The sequence below is a fragment of the Mauremys mutica genome, chromosome 1, assembly GCF_020497125.1.
Source record: "Mauremys mutica isolate MM-2020 ecotype Southern chromosome 1, ASM2049712v1, whole genome shotgun sequence".
NCBI classification, from domain to species: Eukaryota; Metazoa; Chordata; order Testudines; family Geoemydidae; genus Mauremys; species Mauremys mutica.
The window spans coordinates 234,579,536-234,587,762 of NC_059072.1; the positions used below are offsets into that span (position 1 = coordinate 234,579,536).

At 38.5% G+C, this 8,227-nt stretch overlaps 1 long non-coding RNA gene across 1 annotated transcript; it reads left to right on the top strand.

The window, feature by feature from the left end:
- Window positions 1–87: 87 nt before the first annotated feature.
- LOC123367156 lies at window positions 88–5,726 on the top strand. The gene is made up of 3 exons (XR_006578329.1): window positions 88–170; window positions 3,006–3,226; window positions 5,611–5,726. It is a non-coding gene; the product is annotated as an uncharacterized LOC123367156 (long non-coding RNA).
- The last annotated feature ends 2,501 nt before the right edge of the window (window positions 5,727–8,227 follow it).

Here is an 8,227-nt window from a genome sequence, read left to right on the forward strand (position 1 = left end):
TAGCTTGTCAACATCTCCCCCCGCCCAATTACATGGTGAGGATATAAATCACCAGACAGAAAAGCAGAAAAGAACACTGGGGAAGTTAGAGGAAGTTAGAGACTTAAACTGTGCATATGTTTGATCCTGAACTGTAGGAATTGCTTGACTCTATATGCTGTGTGGCTGATGTAAGCCTTGATTTTATGTTTGGAGGGTATGCGATAGAAGTACTTATAACTCTAGATTGAAACTGATGGTGTTTGTGGAGTTTCTTTATTTCTGTGTTGTGACGAGGTATTGCAGCTATATACTCAGCATAAATGAAATGAATCAAAATGAGGGACTCTAATAAGAACTATATGTTACTGCAGCAATTTTATTTTGATATAAATAAATCACTGTGGTACATTAAAATACCATGAAGTGCTTTTCATAAATAACTCATCTTATGGCTGGCACTACCAGAGACTGTGCAGGCAAGAAACCTAAATTCCTAACAAAGCATCTAATTCTGATTTGTCTTTTATTGACTTCAGTGGGGCTTAAAAGTTGTAACTGACAGCAGAGCCTAATATGTTTGTAGTTAACTAAGTACAGGTTTGGTCCTGCTTTGAGCAGGGGGTTGGACTAGATGACCTCCTGAGGTTCCTTCCAACCCTGAGATTCTATGATACAGAATGTATATACTGTCTCACAATTATTATATCTACTCACATGAAATAGCCATAGACCAAAGAGTATCTGCATGTTTGATTGGATGAGAAGGAAGGAAAAAAGGGGGGGAGGAAGGTATATATCAAAATACAGCCTTGGTAGGGTGGGTCTAACCTCAGAATACGCCTGAGCTGAAAGTGTAATAAATTACACCACAATCTGCAGATATCTACTCCCAATAGTTATTGTAAACATCTATTATAAATATCTTATTTTCTTTTCCCCCTCTGTGTGTGTGAAAACAATAGTCTACCTCACTCTCACTGCAGAGAATGAGGGCTCTGGAATGCAGTACTTCAAGAAATCTGAGTGAGCAAATATACTACTTCGGGTAGGAGAGGGAAAACAGGGTTGAGCCAGGTAAGCAGAAGGGATGGAACCACGAGCGCTGCCAGCTTTTTAGGCACCCTAGGTGGCGGAAGGTCCCACCCCCAAAATACTGCCGATGGCCAGAGCAGCCACCACCCCCGAAATGTTAGCTAGAACCCTAGGCAATCGCCTAGGTCTCCTAGTGGGTTGCACAGGCCCTGGATGGAACTAGGTAATAAAACAGGTAGAAATAAAAATCATCTTTTTAAAAGTGTTACATAACGAGCACAAAAATGACTGAGCATGATTCTAGAATGAATCTCTCCAGTGTTAGACAGATAATATAGGGCTCAGAGAACCCTAACAGACCTATTATGTATTTGTGTGAGTACGAGGGGGAGAGGGCACATAGCAGCATCATGAACTCAAAAGAGCACTTTCTTAAAATTCTTGACTTAGGTAAAGGCAGTGTTAGTGGTTACTGGTGATATGAAAAGATTGGTTTGTCCTTTTTAGAAGTGGCAGCACAAGAAGTAAAATCAGTATAAGATGACTGATTATCATAATTAATCTGTTCCTGTGATATTTCCTGGGGTGTAGGGGATGGTCATAGAGTGAGGATTAAGTACAGGTTCTCTGACTGAGAAGTGAACATATGCAAGAGATTGTGCTGTAACTTTCAGGGTTCAGAATAGCTGAGAGGAACTTGGAGGCAATATGGAGTGGGGGAGGGATAGCTCAATGGTTTGAGCATTGGCCTGTTAAATCCAGGGTTGTGAGCTCAATCCCTGAGGGGGCCATTTAGGGAACTGGGATAAAAATTTGTCTGGGGATTAGCCCTGCTTTGAGTAGGGCATTGGACTAGCTGACTTCCTGAGGTCCCTTCCAACCCTGATATTCTATGCGACAAGGCTCAGGTTTTTTGATTCTGGGAGGCCCCAGATGAATGAACAAAAGAAATATAGTATTAATCTTTAACAATGGAAAAATAACTGACCTGGTAATTATTGTTGAGTAAGCCTAACCCTACTAAACTAGGGAGCTATATCTTTTTTATCTTTGTTTGCACAGCACGTACAACAAAAGGGCTCCCTGATCAATGACATTAGATCTAACATGCTTTAGTAATACTTTTTCCAATTATTATTGTTTGTATATACTCTAAATAGGTAATAAAAACAATTAAAGCTGTGAGAATATTCTATTCAGCAAGCATAGGTCATGATCCTGTAAGCCCTGCTCTGAATGCTCTCAAAATTCAGTGGGAGTAGGTTGGATTGAGTGTGGGCTCATTTCTAGAAAAAACAAAACTTGACAAACCTGATTGTTTGTTTGCTTTAACTGTTATAGAATTAGATGAAGGAAATGCTGTTGATTTAGCATTCCAGGACCACAGTAATATTATTGCTATCCAGGATTTGATAGAGCACCTTACTATAAAAATTAACTGAAATTAGCTTTGATATTGGACCCTGTTTCACAGACTACAGTATAACTGAAGGATGACAAAGGCAATGTATTAGACTGGAGGTTTGCAATTGTGTGCTACACAGATCAAGGTTAAGTCTGTTTTTATTCTGCATCTTAGTGACCTAGAAGAAGGGGTAAATAAAAATAACAATTATTAAAATCACAGTTGATACTAACTTGGAAGAAGCTGTTAACACCAGTGAAAAGAGAGAGAGAATACAAATTGGACAAAGGCTAAAAATACAGTCAGGAAACAATCATATTTAACAGAGAAACCTGCTAGTTATTTCAGGAAAAATAATCTGGAGACAGATGCTTGGAAAGCAGTAATGCCAAAAAAGACCTTGGAGGAGATAGCTGAAAGAATATTAGGAGTTTGCAAAATGATGTAGTAGCTAAAGGTACCAGAGGGATTGATTCCTAAAGAAAGCAGAAAAAGATATAAGTGACATGCTGAAGTAAATGAAAGGAAAATTTAGAGTATCAGGAAATATGTATTCATAGTTTAACTGTGGGATATTCATTCACAGGAAGTGGAAGAAGCCATCATTTATTTGACTGCCAGTTCAGCTTCAGATGATCAAATACTGTTTGACATGGCATAAGAACCCTGATTCACTATAACATAGGGAACAGTTCATTACTGGCATGAGCGGGGACTAGATGATGTACCAGATCTCTTCCATCTCTACTTTCTGTGATTCTATGGGCACACACTGTACATCAGCTAAAACTTTTGAAAGATTAAAAGGTGAGGAGGACATAATGTTTCCAAATACATTTCACTCTGTCAGTAGCTGATATGTATTTCTACTCTTTTCTCTTTTCTGCTAGTTTGCTTTGCTTTCATGGATAGCCTTTAAGAGGTCTTTGCCACTTAATATAGTCAAGAAGTCATGGCGGTCTGAGGAAGGCAGTCCTATTTTAACTCTCCAGATTGCTAATGCCCTAGATGTTGGTGACGATTTACCTAGTGTCAAAGGTACAGTGAACTGCTTAAAGATTTGAAGCCTTTTCCTCCAGTAAATGGCAAAATTATAGCTGTTAAGGTTATGTCAGCAATCTCATGAAATACTCTATATTCTCCCAAGCAGTCAAGTGAAAGATGAACCAAGCATTATACACCTAGCAGAAAAAAATTTACATCAATACTCTACACCAAAGGGCTACACTTGGCAACCATGTATATTTTTCCTCAAAGGGTATTAACGAGCTGGGTGAATGATTTTTTTTTAAATGAATTGCTTATTCAGTTCATTTTGCCACTTTGTATTCATGAATCATGTATTAACAGATTGGTTTTTCTCAAATTTATTCAGTGCTTGAAATTATTCACCCAATAACATCATCAATGTAATTTAAATTAAGGAGATTACTGAGTGGGATGGCTAAGTAACTCATTTGCCAAACCCAAAAAAGCCCCAAAGTGTTCTTTAGAATTGGTCCATAAACAAAGTGACACTTTTGGGAGACTATTCTTTTAACAGCATAGTGTCCTTTCAGTGCAGTTGTTACTTGTGTAATTTATGTTAAACAAATAAAGACTAAGGTGGTAAATTTTTTTTTTTTTTTTAAAAAGCCTGATTTGGATTTTTGACTGAGCTGATGAACTTGATACAGCCTGGGGGTGGCATCAAAAGGTGGCTCTACCTAACTTTTTGCTCTTCCATCTTCCCCCATCTGATTCTGATCCTACTGGGGACTGATCTCTAGTGTAAACTAGGGAAGCCTGAGGGCTGCTTTAACTCATGCTCATCTGAAACTGTTTTAACTGACAATTTTGGCAGCAAGGTATAGCTGCAGTACAGGGTGATCTGGCCCTATATCCTTGCCCCTAACCACACTGGAGATTATGGTGACCAAAATGATCAAAAGTATGTGGAAGATTTTCATATGCAGGAACAATGAAAAGGCTGAGGAGACATTCAATGAAAACTAAAGGCAACACATTTAAAACTGGTAAAATAAAATATTTTTTCGTACACAACACAATTACTAGGTATAACAGAGGTCAAGAGCTGGAGTGGGATATAAAAAAAGAGAGCAAACATTTATATAGCTTATGATATCAACAGTTACATTAGATAGTGGGTGAGAAATGAGGGTCTTTCCTCATGTTCCAAAGCATAACCCAATCTCTAGCTAGCATGATTTCAAAAGGAACTTCCACGGTGGGCAGGTCATTCCATTATTGCCAATTTGGGAGGCATCTTCTCTTCAGCATTTGGTTCTGGAGGTCTGAGAGTTGGATACTGAGCTAGATGAACTACTGGTCTAATCTGGTATGTAGTTTCTGTAGTCTAATATCCTTCCCACCGCACATTCTGTAAGTTTTCTATGCTCTTTCACTATTTCTTTCCACCACCTCCCAAGTTATCCTAGTTCAATTTGACCCTATTTTACAATTAACCCACATGAGATGTGTTGTATTGATTTACTAACCCTGGGGCTAAGTTAAACCTTAATTATTGTATGGCTATTGTCAAGGAAAAGCTAAACAATTTCTATAAGGAGTACAGAGTTGCAACCCAGTATATTGGAGGCTTGGCCACCATCTGAAATGGCAGGGGATGAGTGGGGAAGGACTGGCTTCCAAAAGGATTAAAGCTCTATCTTAGAATTTAAAAGGAAATCTGTGCACCAACTTTAGGCATAACTCAGCAAACATCGAGTTCGGTTTTAGATGTTCCCAGTAATATGGTACTCAACATTTCCCTTCGGTGACTACGCCACCATCTAATACAGCAAATGTTAGACAAGAAGTTTATCATTAGAAAAATCTCTCCAATCTCAGAACAAAGCATGTTAAATGTATGCATATCTAGTTACCACTTAAATAATACACAAATGATAAACTTGTAAGTTTTTACTTTTTTAATTTTTAATTTACCAGCTTATCACTTAAGGTTTGCTCATTTTCATTCACATAGGGTTAAAAAATTGTTTTCCCTGCCTCCCAGTTCTTATGATCAGATTTGTGACTGAGCCAATGAGCTTGACACAGCCTGGAGGTGGCATTGAGAGGTGGTTTTATATAAATTTGTGCCTCTGGCCCCCAATTCTGGGTCCTATTGGGGACTGGTTTCTAGTGTAACCTAGAGAAACCTGAGAACTGCTCTAATTTGTGCTCAACAGCTTCAACCATCATTTTCGGCAGTCAGAGTATAGCTGGAGCACAGGATGATCTGGCCATACATCCTCACTCCTAATCACACTGGACATTTGAAGGAGGGTGACACAAACTTTAGAAGTATGAATACCATTTATGAAGTCTACAAGAGATTGTGTATGGTGAATATGAATGTTAACTGCTATTTAAAATAAAAATACTTTCTTCACTGCTGTTTAGAAGAGTTCGTTAACTGATCTGGACAAATTAAACTCATATACGGTCTGATCTTTTGTCCAATGAGATAAATGTCAGTGCTCCCATTTACTTTAATGATATACAATCAGATTCTAAGAAATCTGATGATAAAAAAGATGATATGCTTTCATATGGGGATATGTTTCCATCAGTTTATAAATTACCATGTATGGTGTTTGCTTTACACTGGTTTGATAGAAATGGCTGTATATTTTGGTGGAGTTATGAATGAATATAATATTTTTAGAGATGAACAATATACAGCTCTGTTCTAGTTGGCTGGATGGGTTTTTGGGGGCTAAGAGGTATATACCAACTCTCAATATTGCATGGCTGGGACCCTATCAATGAAAAATGAGGAAAATCTTTATATCTATTGTGTTAATTGCAATTTTAAAAAAGGATCTGCCTGCAAAGTCCTTAGCAGCAAGAATCTCTCTAACTATGCTGAATTCAAGTTGCATTTCCCTTCCACTTCCACCACAGTACCGCAATCCTCCCACTTTTGATTCACAATGTGTTTAAAATATAATTCTCTTTCAGCTTCCTCCTGGTTGCAGAGTCTGTCTGCCTACGATACTTATAAAGTACCTACTGTGACTGTGTGGGGGAATATGTCTTTGAAAACTTATGAATTCCATTTTGTTTAGCGAATGCCATTTATTATTGCAATCTCCATTGTCTTTTAGAGTATCCATTTTGTAGCAGAGACTTGACATCTAGTGGAAAGACTATCTGACAAGTTGTGACAAAGCAATCAAGGGCCATCAATATTAGTCATAGACTTTAAGGCCAGAAGGGGCCATCATGATCATCTAGTTAGTCTGATATCCTGCACATTGCAGGCCACACAACCTCGACCACCCATTCCTGCAATAGGCCCCTAACCTCTGGCTGAGTTACTGAAATCCTTTAATCTTGATTTAGAGACTTCAAGTTATAGGGAATCCATCATTTACTCTAGTTCAAACCAGCAAACGAGCCGTGCCCCACACTGAAGAGGAAGGCAACACCTCCCCACCCCCACTGTCCCAGGGTCTCTGCCAATCTGACCTAGGGGAAAATTCCTTCCCATCACCAAATATGGTGATTGGTTATTCCCACTAGCTGGACACTTGGGAAAGAATTCTCTGTAGTAACTCAGAGCCTTCCTCATCTAGTGCACCATCTCTGGACATTGGAGATATTTGTAATAGGAATTGCAAATGGGCCATATATTATTGTAGGCAATCTCATCATACCCTCCTCATAAACTTTTAAAGCTCAGTCTTGAAACAAGGTAAGTTTCTTGCTCCCACTACTCCCCTTGGAAGCCTTTTCCAGAACATCACTCCTCTGATGGTTAGAAACCAGTGTCTAATTTCAAGCCGAAACTTGTTGATGGTCAGTTTATATCCATTTGTTGTTGTGCCAGCATTGGCCCTTAACTTAAATAACTCTTCTCCATCCCTGGTATTTATTTCTCTGATGTATTTTCTCCACGGATCTTATTTTTCCAAACTCTTTATCACTTTTGTTGCTCTCCTGCTGACTTTAACTTGTCTGCCTGTTCTTGAAATATCAGTCTTCAATACTGAGCACAGCATTCCAGTTAAGCTGTGCTAGAAGAGAATGGCTACCTTGTTTAACATCTGATACTCTTATTAATGCCGCCCAGTTCTGCATTCCCCTGTCATGAGACTCATTCTTGAAAATCCTGTGTGCAAGACTCTTCTGGTAAACTTTTGCAGTCTGTAATTCACAACAGTGTTTTCTGGGAAAACCATTTGTACTGATTTCAAGTGAGAGTTGTTTTCAGTTTCATCAATGTGAAGGTTAAGTTTTAAAGACAAGTTCAGATACTTTACTATTTGGCATTTTCAAAAAGGCTAAAATACAGTTGGATCCCTTAAGCAACAATGCTACAAAACTGCACTCTGGAATACAACAGGACAAATGAGAATTAGCATTCAGGTTAACTCATCAGGTGAAATGGGTCAGAGAAAGAAAAGAATGAATATGAAAACCAAGGTAATAATTATAGCTATATGATATGTTGCACTCTGTTCAGGTTCATTTTCTATTATTTAGAGTCAGTCACTTTAACAAAAAACTTCCTTTTTCTGAAAGGCAAGATAAATACCACATCTCGTTCAGTTAATCAACATGTACAGTAGAAGCAGCCAAGAGTCCTGTGGCACCTTATAGACTAACAGATGTTTTTGCAGCATGAGCTTTCGTGGGTGAATACCCACTTCTTCGGATGCAAGTCTATAAGGTGCCACAGGACTCTTTGCTGCTTCTACAGAACCAGACTAACACGGCTACCCCTCTGATACTTGACAACATGTACAGTGTGGCTGTTATGTTTATATTTTGAATTGCTTTTGTTTTAATATGGCATAA